This window comes from Artibeus jamaicensis, unplaced genomic scaffold (assembly GCF_021234435.1).
Source record: "Artibeus jamaicensis isolate MK-2021 breed Jamaican fruit bat unplaced genomic scaffold, CSHL_Jam_final contig_452, whole genome shotgun sequence".
Lineage (NCBI taxonomy): Eukaryota > Metazoa > Chordata > Mammalia > Chiroptera > Phyllostomidae > Artibeus > Artibeus jamaicensis.
The window spans coordinates 2,615,899-2,637,116 of NW_026521837.1; the positions used below are offsets into that span (position 1 = coordinate 2,615,899).

Consider the following 21,218-nt stretch of genomic DNA (forward strand, 5'->3'; position numbering starts at 1 on the left):
CTAGCTGTAATTTCTTGACACAAAACAAATAAGGTACCTTAGAGCAATAAAACAGCACTTATATCTAGTCATATAAATTAGTATCTCTTTTCATCAATGCTGAATTCTCTATGAAACTTAATTAATTTTCTAATTCTACTTAGTGGCAAAAATGGGATTCCAATCACCTTCTCCAAAATCTAGCTTCGGTATTAATACTACCCCCTTAGAAAAGTTGCCCCTTTCTTGGATTTGTCTACCTTGATTCTGAAAGATCAAGCTGCAAATAAGATCATCATGAGATTAAGGAAAAACTGAAAAGTAGTCCAAGATTATCAGGAAAAGGTATGTGTATGCACCTTCTAAACCAAAGATCTACAATAAGAACAAGTACGATGGATAATAAGGAACTCCAAATACTGGGGGCTAGGGAGGAAAGCCAATGAAACCTCAAACAATGCCATTACCACATTATTTAATACTATCTGTTCATAAGTTAAACTAGCTCTTTGAAAGGAGGATTGGTATCTTAAATCAGTATTTCAACACACAAAGCCGACATTTAATAAAAATCTTGTTGAATGAAAAAAAAAAGGGATTCAGATCATTAGTAAAGGACTGCCAACTGTATTCAGCTCACAATGCAATAAATACAGCCACCACAGAATGATAAATGTAAGGAACGACCTCACTCAAAGAAAACCAAGTGTGATGTGAAGTCCCTTTCACCAAACGTAACTCCCTACTGAATAATAAGCATAATGTAAAGTACATCTCATATCATGGATTAATCTGATTTGTTCTTACCCTTCCACAAGGCAATTATTTTCCTCTATTCTAACTTTACATTATTGTAGGTCTTTCCTTAATCCAACACTATGTTCAATATTTAATTTTCAAAAATCCACTTCACTACTTGTTCATTTTGGTATGACTTTTCTATTTCAGGCACCTAGGAATGAGTCACTAGCCAATGTGTTTATTTAGCTTCTAAATTGCTGTCCATGGAGATGTTATAATGACTTGAGTGCTCATGAAGAAAACAGACTGGATGGGAAAATGCCAATAAGCTACAGCAACTCTTTACTAAACTAGTCACTTTGCCATCTTCAAAGTTGTTTTTTTTTAAATAAAAATAGCACTTTTTATTGATCTCTTAATAATAACAGATGAGAAAATACAAAAGTCTAACTCAAAACCTGTGTATAATACCTACCACTGCTACTCAGATAAGACAAAAATTTTAAAAATACTGAAACCAATGCAACCAACATATATGTAAGAGCATTTCTAAACTTTAACAAAACTAAAGAAAGGTGTGGTTGGTATCTATAAGCTTAACAACACCAACGTCACAATTAGGTATAAGAATGCAACCAGTCTTCCAGTAAAACAGCACTTGCTGAACTGGACTGCAATGATGCTTTGTCAGATGACATTATGATATGCAAAACAGCTCTTCAACTCTGCATTACAGTAGATGTCAACAAGCAGTGTAGAAAGAAAAAAGGCTAGAATATGAGGATCTTTTTAAAGATCTTTCAACACTGGCATTCAGCAGTCAAAAGTGAATCATTTTTTTTTAATGAAAGTATTAGGCTGAGGAAATTCTAAGTGCATGAAAATCCATAAAGAGAAAAAAATAATATACTTTCTACAAAAATACAATGCTCTTCTCCAGGCTATAAATAGAGATCACTAGTACTGTCATCCTAACAAGGCTATTCTGCATATTTCCTCTGCCCTGCCCCAGTGGCACAAGTGCATGCCAACCATAATGGTGGCCTTAATGACTTTTCGGCAGCTGCCATGTCTTTTCCAGCTTCCCCATCCTCCCTGAAAGTATAAACACCTAGGACAACCCATGTGGTAGTCATGCAACCGACCACAGACTGGGAATCACTGAACTTACTTATTTACTCTAGTGACTCAGATTTAAATCCATAAATAGATTGGAAGTGTCTATAGACACTATTTATGGATTTAAATCCATAAATAGTGTCTATAGAAAGGAAGTGGAGAACACAAACATACATCATGACACCATTTTTCATTAATATTCATTGTATAACTAAAGTAACATCAAGACTGCCTGCTCTTTATATAGGTTTGATGAAGAAACTAGCTTTCAAAAATGCCTCGGGTTTTACAGGCACAGATCAACCTCTGCTATGGCTGAATGACCCACAGCAAAACAGTCCCCCTTTGCAGAGAATTCTCATTTCCTCTCCTTTTCTCCCCTGCCCCCATGATGTCCCACCCATGTTGTCCTTTCCCTTTTTCTCCAGTCTCTTCTTTAAGCCACCTCCAACAGCCACCCCTTAACAATGCTGAACTTAACAATGCAAAGCCAAGATAACTTTTTCAAGGATATTTCCCTTAGCAATAATAGAAATACTTTAAGTATCAGAACTTCAGAAATAATAAAACAGCAATAAATGAATTTTCATCTTGACCACATTTGATAATAACAACTCATCAAACTTATTTAGCAAATAAAATGCAGCCTATAAAGCACATCTGTCATTGATTCAACACGTCGAATTATCTTTAAAAAGAATGAATGCTAAATAAGTCATATTTAGTTCAATTTTCATGGTGACCTAGTGTAAAATGCCTCAGATGCAAAGTTTCTTGTGTTAAAAGTATGGTCTTCTCTAAGAGTTTTACTTTATTTCTAACCCTTACCTTCATTAAATTTCTAATGTATTGACTTCAAAGTGAGAGAGGACGTGAGACAGAGGGAGAATGAGAGTAGGGGGCAGAGAGAAAGAGAAACCAACTTCTAGGTCCACTTATTGATGCATTCATTGGTTGATACTTTTATGTGCCCTGACAGGGGATCAATCCTGCAACCCTGGCCTATTGAGGGGACATTCTAACCAGCTACCCAGCCAGGGCCCTAATCCTTACCTTTATTACTTAAACAATAAATTCAGACAAACATTTTTTTCATCTGATTCATTGATGGTGAAATATATTGATTTCATAATTTTCTATAACTCTAATAAGTAAATTTCAGTTTTCACCAAAAAAATTCTATCAATCACTCTGATACACAGATCAAACACCTTAGCCATCCTGTAATCACTTCTAAACTAAAACTATCTTTCTATTCACTAAGTGTTCAAAGAACTTCGGTACTTTTCAGACTAATCGTATAATGTTCAATTATTTATACATGTACCTTATCTCCACTACATCATAAAGTTACTGAGAGCAGAACTATCCACGTAGCTCCCATAGTACCCAGTCCAGTACCCAATAAAAGATTTCATAAATATTTAGGAAAAAAATTTAGAATGATTAATACACATTATACCATCATCCTAGAGTCTATTCACAGTGTATCATCATTTGAGTGAAAAGAACTAGGTTCCAAGAGCAAGTTTAATCCCTTATACTTGATCTAATTTAGTTACTAGTTATTACATAAATAAATGAAGTGAAATAAAATTATTAGGCAATCAATACACAATTTTTCAAAAAACAACTGACAGAGTTTAATTTCATACTTGTTTACTTAACTATGGCACTTATCATCCATGTCACCTAACACTATGTTTTCAAGAGCAATGTGCCACAGAAAAAGAACTTGGGCTTCAGAATCAGAAAGACCCAGGCTATAAACAAGAGAATCTGATTATTAATTAACTGAGGGTTTTCTAGGGTAAAGAGTATAAAGAAACATAATAAAACATGTATTATCATTCTTTTACTCGATAAAGAGTAGTTTTAGAATTCCTAGGGATTGATAGTAAACATTTATTTTCTTGACTTGGAGAATTTTCTGACAACATGCTTATTACTCAAGTATATTCATTCATGCAATGTTTATTGCAGGCCAATTCCATGCCTATTTCTATGTTAGAGAGAAAATAAAATTTGTTGAAATATATTATATAATACAAGGTGATGTTCTACAGCTGTTGATTCAACTACATTATAAACCTTCCTTCTACTTTCCTAATGTGTCCTCTATAGTCAACACAGTAATAGCAGGTATTTAATAATTATCTCTTGACTAAATGACTAATATTTTTTCTTTATATTCTGTTACATGCAAGAATAAAAGCATCCAGCAAGCAATGATTAAATAAAGAACTCTAATGAAGAGGAAATAAGAAAATGCCATGTAGATACTCTCGGAACTTCCAGCCAAGATGGAGACGTACGTGGAAGCACTGTGCCTCCTCGCACAACCAAGTTTAAAGACAACAAAGTTTTAGTAACAAAAACGCAACAACCAAAACACAGAGAAATGAACTGCATGGAAAGAAGTCCAACAACAACAAACCATTCATCCAGACAGGTAAGAGGGGTGGAGTCAGCGGCCAGCACAGACAAGTCGCGCAGGAAAAATCAGCCAGACCGACCCAGGAGCACAGGTGGCAGCTGGCAGATCCCAGGTGTGAGCTGTCAATGGGCAGACACAGTGTGGGCTCAAGGCAGCTGCCAACTACAGTCACACATTCAAGTGCAGATAAACCAAGCAAAGGAGTGAGCAGTGAGACAGATCACACAGGCTAGGGCCCCAGTGCCAAAAGTTAAAGCCTGAAAGCACCAATTGGAAAGACTTTCAGGGTGGAGGTGCTGGGAGAAGCTCCCAGGCTCACAGAAAGTTTGTTGGAGAGACCCACAGGGTCCTGCAGGGTGCACAGGCCCACACACCTGGGAGCCAGCACCAGGGGGGCCAGGTTTGCTTGCTGGAAGCAGCAGAGGGGACTAAAATCCGAGAGAGCGTGGAATAAGCACCATTACCCCTCTCTGACCCCACCCCCACATACCGGGTCACAACCCAGCAACTGGGTTGCCCCCCACCCCCCGTAAATATCTAAGACTCCACTCCTCATACTTAACAGGCTGGAACAGACCAAAACCTTATGGCTCAAGAGGAACAGCTCAAAGCCCCAGAGCCAATACTTCTAAGCAACCAAGAAACAGCCAACTTATCAGATGCACAGTTCAAAACACTGGTGATCACGATGCTCAAAGAACTGGTTGATTTTAGTCACAAATTAGATGAAAAAATGAGGGCTAAACTAATTGAAATGAAGGGAAATGCACAGGAAAACAATACTGATGGAAAGAAAACTGGGACTCAAATCAAGCGAGTAGACCAGACGGAAGAAATAAATGACCAACAGAAAAGAATAAAGAAACAAGAACTCAAAAAAATGAGGAGAGGCTTAGGAACCTCCAGGACATCTTTAAACGTTCCAACATCCAAATTATAGGGGTACCAGAAGGGAAAAAGGAAGAGTGACAAGTGGAAAACTTATTTGAACAAATAATAAAGGAGAACTTCCCCAATCTGGCAAAGGAAATAGACTTCCAAGAAGTCCAGGAAGCACAAAGAGTCCCAAAGAAGTTGGACCCAAGAAGGAACACACCAAGGCACATCATAATTATATTAGCCAAGATTAAAATGAAGGAGAGAATCCTAGAAGCAGCAAGAGATAAGGAGACAGTAACCTACAAAGGAGTTCTCATCAGACTGTCAGCAGATTTCTCAAAAGAGACCTTGCAGGCAAGAAGGGGCTGGAAAGAAGTATTCCGAGTCATGAAATCCAAAGACCTACAACCAAGACTGCTCTATCCAGCAAAGCTTTAGTTTAGAATGAAAGGGCAGATAAAATGCTTCTCCAATAAGGTCCAGTTCAAGGAGTTCATCATCACGAAGCCCTTATTATATGACATGTTAAAGGGACTCATCTAAGAAAAAGATAAAAAAGATGAACAGTGAAAGGACAGCAAACTCACAGTTATTAAGAACCACACCTAAAACAAAAGCAAACTAAGAGGACAGCTAGATCAAGAGCAGAACCATAGAAATGGAGATCCCATGGAGGGTTAGCAACAGGGGAGTGGGAGAAGGAGAAGGGGGAGAAGGTACAGAGAATAAGGAGCATAGACAGCAGGTAGAAAATAGACAGGGGGCAGGGCAAGAACAGTATGGGAAATATAGAATCTAAAGAACTTGAGACACGTGGACATAAACTAAAGGGGGGGATCATGAGGGAGGGGTGTGCAGGGTGGAGGGAAATGAAGGGGGGGAATAGGACAACTGTAATGGCATAATCAATAAAATATATTAAAAAAATAAAATAAAATAAAGTCCAAACTCTTAAAAAAAAAAAAAGGTAATGCCATGTAACTGAAAATTTACATGACTATACCTAAGGCTCTGAATGAACTAACTGCTGGAAAATAATCAGCCATTTGCCTGGTTACCTGTCACCCTTTTCACAGAAAGTACAGGGAAGAAACACAGACTGGTGAGCTGCCTATGGAAACAAGGCATGGAATCGGAATTTGTACATGCTAACATCTTCACTCTCTGAGAATAAATACAACAACATTCTTGCATTTGCCAACGTTTTTTAAAAAGAGCAAGATCATCAAGGTTTTAGCAATGAAACACACGTCAGTACTGTACTACAGTTATGTAAGATGTTACTACTGGGGAAAGGGTGATGGTTTAGGGTTACATGGGACTCTACTGGTAATTTCTGCAACTTCCTGAGTTTATAATTATTTCACAATTTAAAAATGTATCAGTAAAGTAATGCAGTTTGAATAAATTGTTACATAAATTAAAACAAGTAAGCTTTTCTAAACACAAACACTAAAAAATGTACTACAAGATTTGAGTATCTTGAGAAAATATTTCTTAAGTGTTAATCCTATATACAATAGTTAATCACTTCCTATATTATATAATTTATAGAGCAAAATTTATGCATTTGGATGCTTTACTTAGAGAAAGGCAATAAACCCACAGGGTCCTCTGCAGATAAACAAATTAGCTGCCCTCCACTAAAGAAAAGAGCAGATCATACAAAATTACTTTTAATATTAGATAATGGCTATGTAACAAATTCCTATTCTTCCTAGGCTAACAGTAAATTAATTGACTGCCTTTAAATCCATACTGGCTGGAGAGCAGAGGGAAACAAGTTAAGAAAAAACATTATATATGAAGAGGAAGCTAGGCCTGACATTTTAAAATGTAGCAGATTCATCAGGTGTTGAAGATACACCTATTACACATGTTAAAAATCACCCTGTAACATGATCCTGCTCACAACCTAAGTACCAAGGGCTTAAGAAGCAGAAGAAAACTAAAAGAATTATAGGGTCAAAATACAGTAACCACTATTTTCTAAGGAACCTGGTATAGAAAGGACTGCCAACAAATGAAGAGCCAGAGGCCAGACAGGATGGGTGACCTGCTAAAAGTAACACAGCTCTCTAGCAGCAGACATACCAGAATTCGAATTGGGTCTCTGAAAGTGGCATTATAAACAGCCACTTACCTTTTGTAAGTAGTATGAATAGGTACCTTAAAGAATTAGGCCATGCACAGAAGAATCAAACAACCGTAGTTTATCATTTTTCATTCAGTAGTCTTCTAAACCTCAAAATACAATTACAATTCTATAAATTCACTGAGGCTTTACATCTATCTCATTGACTTAAAGTTACTGATCTAAGCTCACAACCTCACCAAAATGCATGATTACAGTACCTCTCTACATAGGGATGCAGTCCTCTCACGGCTTAGAAGGAACTGCTGATGGGTCAGTATACTGATAGAGTTGGCACAGTACACTCTCAATCCTCAAGCTTGATCGCTATCATGCTCTTTTCTGGAATACCACAAAACAATGATGTATTAAACTTAAAATAACTAGATGTACTAGCATTGTGCCAAGTCATATAATAATAAATATACTATATACAAATAGAAAGTGACAAAAAGCTTTAAAACTTTAGGGGAGCAAACTCAACCCAAATCATTAATAACTTTCCTTGACTTAAAAAAAGCTATATGCAAATTTAATAGTAAGACCACTCTATTAAGGAAATAAAACCAAGGACCTACTGACATGTAACCATTAAAAAGCAGAAAAGCCTAAACCGAAAACAAAGCAAAAACTCAGCACTTAGTGAAATTGCAGTGTAATTTGGTCAAATTCAAATAGTACAGACATGAAGGGGGCTAGAATATACAAAGTATCTCATATAGTAAAAATATCATCACTAGGCTTGTCACAATGGATTACAACACTGTGGAAGATCAATAATCCAATATGTATGACATATTATACACAAGACAATCTACTACTCATAATGATTTTTGGTTAACCAAAAATGGAAGAAAATGGCTGATGTCACCAACAGACATGACCTTAAATGTCTTGCCTCAAGTCTTACAGCTTCTGCAAATACAATACTTAAGGATCTCCCAATGTCCTTCCCTTGTAGGGGTCAGACAGGTCATGGAAGCCTGAGATGTAAGGACTGTGGGAGTCAGAGTTACAGAACAGTTCTGTGCTTAAACTGATACTCAGGTCTAAGGGTGTGTGCTGAAGTCTAACACTTCTACGGACTTGGTGGAGAACACCAAAATACCCCTAAAGGTCTGCACCAATGCTCAGGTAAGTAAACCAACTACAACTGCTTGCTCAACCAATGAAACACACTAAGAAATATTGCCAACTTTATTTCCAGTACTAGACTTTTCATGCTATGTAGGGCTCCTACTGAGTTGTATATAAAAATGATAATCTAGACCTAACCAGTGTCTTGTTTATTAGTGATTATGAGGCTAATAAAGTAACCTCAAAAAATACCCACCAATGAAAGGAAAACATAAGCGTAAATACACCCTATCTATTTAGCTTGGAAGAAGTCACCTACATTTATTATTACATTTGTTTATAAAGAATCAATGAATGAATTTCCTAAGTATATAAGAATGAAGGAATGAATGAAGTCAAAGTCCTTACATTGACGTGAGCATGAAATTAGAGGAAGGATAAGGCCATTAAGGAAAAATGTTAAGGCAGGGCTGTCAAACTCATTTTCACTGGGGCCACATCAGCTTCATGGTTGCCTTCAAAGGGCCGAATATAATTTTAGGACTGTATAAATTGATAACTACTCCTTAACTAGGGGCAAGGAGCTTGGTGCTGCTGCCGGGTAGAAACAAGGTGCCAGACCAGATAAAAGGAGGTAGAGGGCCAGATTCAGCCCGCAGGCCTTGTGTTTGCCACCTGTGTTAAGGGATTTGGGGGAAGCTTGCCCATGTGTTTAAGGGAAGGAGAAAAAAAAGCAGAGGCAGTCACACAGATGTGCACTCAATCATTGACTGGGCATTTACTGAGCACCTATTATGCACGGTTCATTGTCCAGGCATTAAATGTACACTAGTCAGCAAAACAGACAGAATCTGCATCCATATGAGCTAGCAGTCATTACACAATACTGCTGGGCTAACTCCTACCCAGTATTCAATGATTAATCTCATTTTCAGCAACTCCATAATTCAACAGATACTAATTCAATGAAAGTAGAATTCAGAGGTGAAAAATAAAATCTTGTGAAGTTCAGTCTAGAGAGGAGAGACAAAAATAAAGCAGCTAATAAGCAGCATTATAACAAAGGTTGCTAAGGGAACACAGCACCATGCTGGGCAGCAGGAAAGGCTCAGGGCACGATCAGGTAGCATATTTAGAAACTTCAGGTAAGAGACGGGAGGGAATGCATCTCTGTCCATGCCCAGGGCAGGCACACTCTAGGCTCAAAGTCACTAAGTTCAGAAGTCAAAGTCCTTACACTGGACTCCACCATCTGCTAGTGCTTCCACCACCCTCACCTCAGTTCTCACCACCCTACAGCCAACTCTTGGCTGTTCTCCCTCCTGCTTCAGGGTCTCAGCACCTGTCCTTCTCTCAGATGTAAAACTCTTACCTATTCTCTCAAATGACTCAAGACTCTGCTCAAATGTCACCTAAACAGAGAGGTCTTCTCATAGAGCCTTCTAAATGGCAATCCTACCCACACCTCAGGACCCTAGTACTTCCTTAACTCCCTCACCCAGCCTTGGTTCTCCATGGCACTTATTAGCAACTTGACAATACAGACATCTGTTATCTGTTCCTCCACCAGAATTTAAGCTCCTTGATATAACTCCATCACCCAACACTGCAGAGTAGATAGCAGACACACACAAATCCTTTTTTAAAGAACGAACAAAAGGCTGGCCAAGATAGAGGCGTACATGGAAACACTGTGCCTCCTCGCACGACCAAGTTTAAAGACAACAAAGTTTTAGTAACAAAAACGCAACCAAGACACAAAATTGAACTGTATGGAAAGAAGTCCGAGAACAACGAACCATTCAGCCACACTGGTAAGAGGGGAGGAGTCAGCGGCTGGTGGAGTGCACTGGGGCAGGCAAAAGCGGCCTGACCCACCCAGGAGTACAGGTGGCAGTTGGCAGATTCCAGGTATGGGGTGGCCGCGGGAAGACCTAGTGGGGGGCGCAAGGTGGCTGGCTGACGACAGTCACACATTCAAGTGCAGATAAACCAGGCAGAAGCGCGCAGTGAGACAAACCACACAGGCTAGGGCCCCAGCGCCGGGAGTTAAAGCCTGAAAGCACCAACTGGAGAAACTTTCGGGGTCGAGGTGCTAGGAGAAGCTCCCAGGCTCACAGAGAGTTTGTTGGAGAGACCCACAGGGTCCTGGAGGGTGCAAAGGCTCACACACCTGGGAGCCAGCACCAGGAGGCCTGGTTTGCTTGCGGGAAGGACAGCAAACTCAGTTATTAACAATCACATCTAAAACAAAAGCAAACTAAGAGGACAGCTAGATCAGGAGCAGAACCATAGAAATGAAGATCACATGGAGGGTTAGCAACAGGGGGGTGGGAGGAAGAGAAGGGAGAAGAAGGTACAGAGAATAAGTAGCATAGATGGTAGACAGAAAATAGATAGGGGGAGGGCAAGAATAGTATAGGAAATATAGAATCTAAAGAACTTGTGACACATGAACATAAACTAAAGGTGGTGGAATGGTGGGGGAGGGGGTGTGCAGGGTGGAGGGGAATGAAGGGGGGAATAGGACAACTGTAATGGCGTAATCAGTAAAATATACTTTAAAAATAAAATAAAAAATGAAAGCCCTATTAATATATATATAAAAAAGACTGAACAAAAGAATGGCTGCCATCAGGGATGAGGCTGCAGAAGCTGAAGCCAGGCCACACAGAGCTCTGCACAGACCAAGACCCAGTGCTTTAAAGGCTCTTTGATAATGACTTCGGATCTATTAAAAGGTTTTAAGCAGGAGAAAAAAATGCATATTGGAAATATAATTTTATATTTTTCAAAACTAAAAAAGAAAAAATATTTCATTTTGGAAAGGGTATGAGGGGAACTGATGAGAAGGGGTGAAGATAAAGTTAAAGAAGCACTTAGAAAACCACTGTAATAATTCATCAGAGGAATACAGGACTTAATAAAAGGCTTTTGAGAAGGAAGTGGTGGAATAAGAGAAATATTTAGAAGATAAAAGCAATTTCACCTGATCCAGTGCTTAACTGTATGTGAAAACTGAGGAAGACTAAGGAGTAGAAGATGACTGCCTGTCTTCTATCTTGTGACAGAGTAGATGACAGTCACTCAGATGGAGAAGAGAGGAAGAGAGAAGACACTTGGGGGGAAGATTATGAGCTAAGCGCTGGTCATGCTGAAGTTGACAGGACTACGGGAACATCTCAGGGGCTATGTCTAAATCATCAGTTAGATTATGTGAATCTAGATCTAAGTAGTAAAAGTTGAAAAAATGCTTTATAACTTAAGAATTTGAATTATAAATTTAAAAAAATAACAACAAGATTTACATAGATTTTATAAAAGCCACATTTAGGCCCTGGCTGGAGCAGCTCAGCAGACTGAGTATGGGCCTGCTAACCAACCGCAGGCTGGATTTCCAGTGAGGGCACATGCCTGGGTTGTGGGCCAGGTCCCCAGGACGGGTGCACAAGTGGCAACCACACATTGATGCTTCTGTCCCTCTCTCCTTCCCTTCCCCCCTTTTTAAAAATAAATAAAATCAACTTCCGGCCAAGATGGCCAAGATGGAAACACTGTACCTCCTCCCACAACCACGTTTATGAACAACTAAGATTTAAAAACCAGAACACAACCAAAACAGAGAGAAAACTGAACTGTACCGAAGTCAGACAATGACGAACCATTCATTCAGACCAGTAAGAGGGGCAAAGTCAGTGGCTGGTGGAGAGAAGTCGTGCAGGAAAAAGTGGCCGGACCAACCCAGGCACGCAACTCGGTGGCTGGCAGATCCCAGGCGTGGGGTAGCAACAGGCGAACCCAGTGAGGGTACAAGGCCGCTGGCTGACCACAGTCACACATTTTCACTCAGATAAACTGGGCAAAGGAGAGAGAAGTGAGATAGACCGCACAACCCAGGGCCCCAGCCCCGGGAAATAAAGCCTAAAAGCACCAATTGGAAAAATTTTCAGGGGTTGAGGTGCTGGGAGAGGCTCCTAGGCTCACAGGAGAATTTCCTGGGGAGACCCACAGGGTTCTGGAGGGTGCACAAGCCCACAGATCTGGGGCCTAGCACCAGAGGGCCCAATTTGCTTATGGGAAGCAGCAGAGGAGACCTAAATCTGAGAGAGAGCAGAAAAAAAAAAACATCATTGTTCCCTCTCTGACCCTGCCCCACATACCACATCACAACCCAGCAACTGGGTTGCCCCACCCTGGTGAACACCTCAGGGTCCACCCCTCATACGTAACAGGAGCGACGTGACCAAAAAATTATGGCTCAACCAGAAGAACAAATCAAACCCAGAGCCAATACTTCTTTTAAGTGACCATGAGATAGCGAACCTATCAGACGCACAGTTCAAACACTGATGATCAGAATACTCAGAGAATTGGTTGATTTTGGTTACAAATTAGATGAAAAAATGAAAGCTACACTAAGTGAAATGAAGGAAAATGCACAGGGAACCAATAGTGATGGGAAGGAAACTGGAATTCAAATCAATGGAGTGAACCAGAAAAAAGAAAGAAACAACCAAACAGAAAAGAATGAAGAAACAAGAATTCAAAAAAATGAGGAGAGGCTTAGGAACCTCCAGGACATCTTTAAACGCTCCAACATCTGAATTATAGGGGTACCAGAAGGGGAAAAGGAACAGCAACAAGTGGAAAACTTACTTGAACATATAATAAAGGAGAACTTCCCCAATCTGGCAAAGGAAATAGACTTCCAGGAAGCCTAGAGAGTCCCAAAGAAGTTGGACCCAAGAAGGAACACACCAAGGCACATCATAATTACATTAGCCAAGATTAAAATGAAGGAGAGAATCCTAGAAGCAACAAGAGAAAAGGACACAGTTACCTACAAAGGAGTTCCCATCAGACTGTCAGCTGATTTCTCAAAAGAGACCTTACAGGCAAGAAGGGGCTGGAGAGAAGTATTCCAAATCATGAAAGGCAAGGACCTACACCCAAGATTGCTCTATCCAGCAAAGCTTTCATTTAGAATGAAAGGACAGATATAGTGCTTCTCAGATAAGGTCAAGTTCAAGGAGTTCATCATCACCAAGCCCTTATTATATGATATGTTAAAGGGACTTATCTAAGAAAAAGAAGATAAAAAATATGAACAGTGAAAGGACAGCAAACTCACAGTTATTAACAACCACACCTAAAACAAAAGCAAACTAAGAGGACAGCTGGATCAGGAGCAGAACCACAGAAATGAAGATCTCTAGGAGGGTTAGCAACAGGGGAGTGGGAGGAGGAGAAGGGGGGAGAAGGTACAAAAAATAAGTAGCATAGACGGTAGGTAGAAAATAGATAGGGGGGAGGGCAAAAGTAGTGTGGGAAATGTAGAATCTAAAGAACATAAGACACATGGACATGAACTAAAATGGGGGTGATGTGGGCAGGAAGGGGTGTGCAGGGTGGAGGGGAATGAAGGGGGGAAAGGGGACAACTGTAATGGTATAATCAATAAAACATATTTTTAAAAGACATACAAAAAAGGAACAGAAGTAAAAATAATCTTTAACAAGAAAAATAAACAAAATCTTTAAAGATTTATTTATTTATTTATTTATTTATTTATTTATTTATTTATTTATCTTTAGAGGGGAAGGGAATGAGAGAGGGAGAGAAATATCAATGTATGGTTGCCTCTTGTGTGTCCCCTGCTGGAAACTGGACTGCAACCTAGGCATGTGCCCTGACTGGGAATCAAACCGTGGTTGCTTGATTCCCAGGCCCGCGCTCAATCCACTGAGCTACACCAGCCAGGGCTAAAATCTTTAATAAAATAAAATAAAAGCCACATTAAAGAATGTTAACAGCTAAATATTAGAATTCCTTTATGGTGATGCCTTTAAAAAAAGCCATTCTAATAATATAAAAGACAACTGCACAATAAGAAACTCAAAAAACATTCTTTAAGTGCCATAGTGAATGAGATCATGACTGATGACCAAGCCAAAAAAGAATTATTTAGTAATGTCTATCATAAACTTCCTATGTTGGTTCAAATACTGAAACTAAAACTTAAGTAAAAAACATAAAGGAGACCACTGCACATATAACAAATGTGTTATGTGGCTATAACAGCAATTTTCAACCAGTGTGCCCCAAGCACTTTTAAAACATACAATACCTGACTATTGAGTAAGGGGCACTGACCTCTTTTTCCCTTAGATTATCATGTAAAAAAAATGACAACAGCCAACATAACAATAGTCGTCCACTGTGAACGAATAAAAATTATACCTATTTTTGTCAAGTCAGCAAAAAATAACATTTTTTGGTGTGCTGTGCAATTTTATTAATTATTTTAAGTGTGCCATGAGATGTAAATAGTTGAAAATCACTGGGCTATAGTTTTAATAACTGAGAATACTAAGGGCTGACGATCATGCAGAACAACTGAAACTCTTGTATTGCTACTGGCAGGAATTCAAAATGATATAGTCATTTTGGACAACAGTTTGGCAGAACAACATAAAGTTACTGATATTGATAAACATACACTTCCAGGACCCAGTAATTTCACTCCTAGGTACAGCTAAAAAAAAAAAAATCTGCCCCCCCCATACCAACCAGTACATAACTGTTCACAGCAGCTTTACTCATCGTTGACCAAAACTGGGATTCAAATGTCCAATTCATGAACAGATGAACAAACTGTGGCACTGCAACAGAATAGAATGCTACTCAACAATAGGAACAAACTCAAGTGGTATGATAGAGTGGGTTGGTACCAGCTGGTCAGAGCTCACTGTTAAAAATTTATAGGAATTTTGCCAGCTGGTTTAGGTAGCTTAATACAGGCCATGATTAGAGTATCTACAGTGCAATGATTACCAAATGCTACAAATCAGGGATTTTTTTTTTCCTCCAGAGAACAAGTTGTTAACAATATTTATCAGCACACCACTAAACAAGCTACTGATACATGCAACAACTTAATGAGTATCAAAAGCATTATGTTACGTGAAAGAAGACACAAAAGACTACATATTGTATGGCTTCATTTACATGATATTCTAGAAAACAAAACTATAGGGGTATTAATTGGTTAATGGTTGCTGGGGGATGGGGATTTAGGGAGAAGACTGACTACAAAGCACCATGAGAACTTTTTGGTGTGATGGAAAAGTTTTATATATTGATTGTGGTTATGATTATCCAACTGTATACATTTGTCAGAAATTTTACTGCATGTAAACTACACTTCAAATAAACCTGACTTCAAAACAATTAGAAGAGTCATTTATCTTTTATTTATTTTCTGGAAGATGAATGCATCATACATACACAGGGGAGACTGGAACTTATCAGTGGAAATATCAGGAAGTCAGGTTTTAATTCACATAACTAGAAAAAGATGAAAAATGTTGTTGAAAGAAGTGAGCTTGTAATCACAGGGAGTATGAATATCAGAGCCTGGATGATCCTCCCAAGGATGCTGTAGAAATGGCAGTACTTTGGGTCCAATTTCAGACTAGCATCATTAAGAGATGTTTAAACACTAAGGTTTCTTCTTACTTAGAGTTGGTGGTTCTAAAATTCCATGCAGATATTGTGTGTTTGATCATCTCAGATTCACTTCCCAATTTTAACAAAACATCAATTACTAGTTTTAACATCAAACAAATGCTACCACTGACTCAAAGCCTAGCCCAGCCTCCCTTGTTGTTAGGAGTGCTAGCTATGACTTTACAAAGTCTGGGTTTAAATGCTGGCCTTACCAGTCAGTCTCTGTATGACTTTGAACAAGCATTTCCCAAGATTCCTCATCTGTAAAATGGTAGTAACACTCTCCTAAAGTGTCCATAAGAATGCATGAAAAATGATTTCTCTGTGCCAAACTGTCAATAACAAACATTTCTTAGAAATAACTTAAAAGATACAAATTCTCAAATATAATCATAAGAATTTTAACATTCCAAATATAAGAGATCTATTCTGTAATTATATCCAGTAGTTCATAATCTTTAGTAAAGACAGATCTTGAGAATAAGATGACTCCAAGGATTCTTTACCCCCCCCCCAAAAAAAAGCATATACAGGTATTGCTCACTTTTTTGCACTTCACTTTATTGGCTTCACAGATGTTGGTTCTTTGTTGTTGTTGTTTTTAAACAAATTAAAAGCCAGATTTTCCACCAGGAAACAGATTGTGATGAGCTTTCTTATGGTGGTGTGGAACCAAACCCACCATATCTCCAAGGCATGCCTGTATATGCTACATTCTGCACATAAACTGAGGATTCAAAGACCTTCTGAAATACTTGTATAAAAATGCCTGATGTTAACTCTTAAACTTGAAAAGTTGAGCAGTGTAATTTAAGAATCTTCAAAATAGAGAATCCAACTAATATTGAAATGTGTCATTTTACTTCTTTAAAACAGGTATTACAAGAGCAAAAAGAACATGTTTTCTAATTCAACTCATTTTTTGTGGAAAATTTAAATTACAAACATAAATTTTGTACATGAATCAATTTCAACTCAGAAAAACTACTGGTAGAAACCTGTATTTCTAGCTGCTTGAGAATGAATGGTTCAAAGTGTAACATGCAATCCTGATGCTCAAAGATTGTAGGTAGAGTTTTCAAGTCAGTCATTATATATTTTCAAGTCAATGTATTATATATTTTAAATATAAAAAAACATACCAAGCTAATTCCTATTCTTGGGGTCCCATGAAAAAGTTGTATTTTTTTCAGCTGGATTTATTTTCTCCTAGACCTATGCACTAGTATTACATTTAGTTTTTTTTTTAATTAACCAATATATTTTGGTTTGTTTTATGTTATGTCATGTTTATTTGTTACAATGCCTGAAAGTGGAAAGTAATTGTTCTCAACCTCCTATCAAATAATTCCAACCTGGAAATATGCTGCTATTTCAAAACAAAAGGTTTTGTTTGTTTTTCTTTAACTGGTGTCCAGACTACAATACCCAATTGGCACTAACCAACTCATGCCATTACTAAACAAAAAATAGTTTTTCCCATGCATCAGCACCATTTTCTCACAGGAAACAATTTTTCAAGAACTGGAAGTACAGGCAAGGGTTCACATATACAATAAACATCCTTTCACTCAGATTTTTACCACATTATTTCAGTGAAACAGAGCCCTAATACTGGAGATCTCAGAATTCAAGGGTAAAAATCTATGAAACACTGCACCTGACATCAAACATAAGCTAGGTGGGCCAAATGCTTTTTGGTTTGAAAGGTCACTTCTGCTTTTAAAACACCACGGTAACCGGGAATGTTTGCGATGTCACTGCATCCGCTATACAAGAGAATAAAAGGGCAAAACACAGAACAGAGGAGCATCTTTGGTTCCTTCCATAAACCAAAGGTTTCCAGCACAGGGTGTGTGTGTGTGTGTGTGTGAGGCGGGGGGGGGGGGGCCAGCGGCGGAGAGCAGGGCTTGAGAATAAGCCAATAGAGGCCCGCAGCCCTGGAGACAGCGCCCGAAGGATGGAGGCCTCGTTGGGCTGCACCCGGACGCTGGGGGCTCTGGGAGCCGAAACTCTGCGGGGTCTGGCGGAGGGGCGCAGGGCAGAACACCCCCCATCCCCTGCTCCAGTCCTGGGCAGCCAGGTTACGCCCCCACTGCTTACTAGCTGCAATATCCAGTCCTCTCCTCCTCCACCCTCGAAACACCCCAACAACGCTCCCCACCACCAGCGGCGCGTGACCCAGACCCTGACCCCACCGCCATGGCGCCCTCTCCAGGCCGCAGTGGAGGACATAGGCCCGGCCACCAGCTCAGATGGCAGAGGAGGTGGCGACTGGGGGCTGCGCGGCCCCGAGGGAGGACAGCAGCTGGGCCGCGGCCTGTTCCCCAGGGGCAGCGGGTGCAGGGCCGCAAGTGGGCAGCGCCTCAGACCCGCACGAACAAAGCGGCCTCGGTGCGCCGAGCGCGGGCGGGGCGGGGGCCAGGGAGGCGGGCAGGGGGCACTCACCGAGGGCTGGCAGGCCCTGCCGGCTACGGGGACCGCCGCGGGCCGGAGCTTCGCACGGAGGGCGCGCTGGCGACGCAGAGGGGGCGGCAAGCGCCCGCGGCTGGGCGCGGGGCCTCCGCTGCAGCGGAAGGGGCTGCAGGCCGGGCTTGATTCTGCGGGCGCAAATGCGGGAACTGGTCAGCCGGGGCGGGCAGCGGCGCTAGGCGGTCGGGGGAGCGACGCTACCGCCTTTCCCTTCTCCTCTCCGGGCCCCTGGTTCCCTGCGTCTTCCTCCTCGCTGGGTCCGCGCCGCCGCCTCAGCCTCGGCGCTCCTCCGGCTTCTCCTCTCCATCAAGGTTGAGCCGACCCGCAGAAGCCATCCTGAAAAGTGAGGGGTTGTTGCCGTTCCCCGCAGCTGTTGGTGGCCATCTTTAATCCTCCTCCTCCTGCTCCTGATTCCCCACCTCCCGCTGGCTGCCTGACTGACTGACTCTGGATCCTCCTCTTTCCTCTTTTGCTCCTCCTACTGAGACGGCTGCAGAAATTGCAGCCCTCTTCCTCTTTTCCCTCCGGTCTTCCCTTCCTCTTTCCTTACTTCCTTCCCTTACCCCCGGCTTCCCGCTTCCCCCTCACTCTGGCCGGTTTCGCCCCCTTTTGTAAGCGGTAAGCGCTGGACGCTCCGAGCTAGAGTTTGGCCCCGGGTTTCACCCTTGCCCCTCCCACCCTTTCCCATCCCTATGCACACACCCGCTTCCTTCCCCTCGCGTTGCACAAGGCTGCAGCCGGTTCTCTTTTCCCAACCTCGTGCTGTCTCCCTTGTTCTCGCCCTCCACTATTCCAGTTTCTCCTAACACAGCTGAGAAAGGACAACCGGGTCCTGCTGTCCTTAACCCTGCACCCGTTTGCTGGATGCTGTTAGACAGTGATGGAAGAACGGCAGACTGCGTTCATTTCACTCTAGCTGGAGTATTAAAATCACTATTTCCGCTGGCTGTTTTACTACGCTGGCAGTTTTAAAACTCCGTTTGGAGTGGTATGGCGTTTGGCTTCGGTCCATTCATTATCGGACCCCGAGTTGAAGAGCCCAGTTTCAGGAGTAGCGTTCCCTCGGTGACCTTGAGCCGGTCGCCTTTAGATTTGCAGGTTTTTCTTTCCTCCCTGTAAACCTTTGCAAACCCAACAAACACAGTTTTTAGACCAAATTACCACGCTTTGGTAAACCTGTTACCAATAAGTGATCATCAGTTTGTCCCTCTGTTGTTTGTTCCTAATCAATACAGTGGGCAATTACGGGCTGGCTTCAATTCTGGTAATGCAGGCAAACTGAGTCAGCAATTACTGAGTGGACTTCCTTAAACAGGCTTAGAGTGGGGAAGTGGTCATACCGTTCAAAGGACAAACTTGTTTTTCCTAACACTGCAATCTACAGAAGCTCGTGAATTTCCTCTAATAAGGATGAAGGAAGCTGGACTTGTTTCTCTTTAGACACTGGCAGGCAAATTGGACCCGTTTGAAAGAATCCAGTCACCGCTACTGCAAGGTTCAGCACGGCTGACAAATACAGGGGATATACGTGAGCCTTTCGTGAAGTAACTGTGTGTGGAGGCGGCAGAAGGGGCAGGGAGTCAGTTTCTGCTTCTTTGGGACAGTGGCTATCAAAAAATACCTTGCCCTTCCAGAGTAAGATGACTACCGCGAGATGTGTTCAAAGGTCATTTTCAACAAGCCAAATGTGAGAAGAAATGTTTTAAAATGTAGGTTTAGATGCTACTTCAAACCGAGTCATTTTTTAGGTTTAAATCTAAAATTCAGTTATAAAAATGTGTTTCAAAGCACTTAGAAAAAACACATCAAAACAAACCTAAAATATATTTTAATGAAATATATTAATATACTTTGGGGGACAGGGATGTGGGGTTCTAATCTTTTTCTTTGATTCAAAGTACCCTGTACCCAGTTAGGTTCCAGATCTCAATTGCCGTCTTGCAATACCAGTAAATATTCTATTTGAAATCGACAACTGCATTAGCATCTAAAACTTTTAAACCTAAATAAAGCCTTTGAGATGGCTTCGTATAAAACATTTTGGAATAAATTATAAAAAACAAAGCACCTACATGGTGTGGGGTGTGTTTGTTTCAGGATGTGTGTTTTCTTTTTGGTCTTTTAGTATCTGTTCTTTATTTAGATTTTGTGCTTCTGCAGTCAAAATTAACAGAAAATTCTTAACTTGCAAGCATTGCCTTATAAAACTATATTTGCAGAAAAATAAAAAATATTGGGTAACATGAATAGAGAGAGAAAAATCAGTTGACTTATTTCAAACACTTCAGACCAGCATGCATTTTGAAAGGGGGATTTTCAGTTAAATATAAGGTTTCAGTAATTTTATCATTGTGATTTTATTCACACTGAAGAGTTCTACTTTTTTAATTAATTAACACTTTGTAAATATTTGTCTTGAAAAACCTATTGGAATAAAGTTCACAGGTAGATTAATATACAAATGCAGCAGTACAAACTGAAAATCTTACAAAGGTTTTTGAGTGATATGCACAAAAATGTAGCCAGCTTCTTACTTTTTTACTAAAGCTACATAAACATAAGCATGTAATAATGGATAGTTTCCAGAGAAATCAGACCCTTTATATTTATTTTTGGCAGCTCTGTTTCAGATCTGTCAGCCTTTACCTTTTTCTAGTCTCTGTTGCTGCCTAAATGTAGTTTCTTTGTCATGTTAGGGTCTAGGTACAAAAAAGGGTCAGGCCAGGTTCTCCCACAACAAGATTATTGTTTCACTGTATTCACTCTGAGATAAACTCAAGGTCCTCCATAAAACAAAGGGTTGTGTTAGCATGGCATAAAGCCTTTGTGCAAAGGCCAGATGGAAAGGGATGGAGGCATGTGCAGGAAACT

The 21,218-nt window shown here is 40.5% G+C and overlaps 1 protein-coding gene across 8 annotated transcripts in view; it reads right to left on the bottom strand.

The window, feature by feature from the left end:
- The window catches only part of WDFY3 (WD repeat and FYVE domain containing 3), a 280,919-nt gene extending 262,011 nt beyond the window's left edge, over window positions 1-18,908 (bottom strand). For all 8 annotated transcript variants that reach the window (XM_053666391.1, XM_053666398.1, XM_053666395.1 and 5 more), the window contains exon 1: window positions 18,324-18,908. The gene's annotated coding sequence lies outside the window, so the exon portion shown is untranslated. The remainder of the gene's footprint in view (window positions 1-18,323) is intronic.
- Between the last annotated feature and the right edge of the window lie 2,310 nt (window positions 18,909-21,218).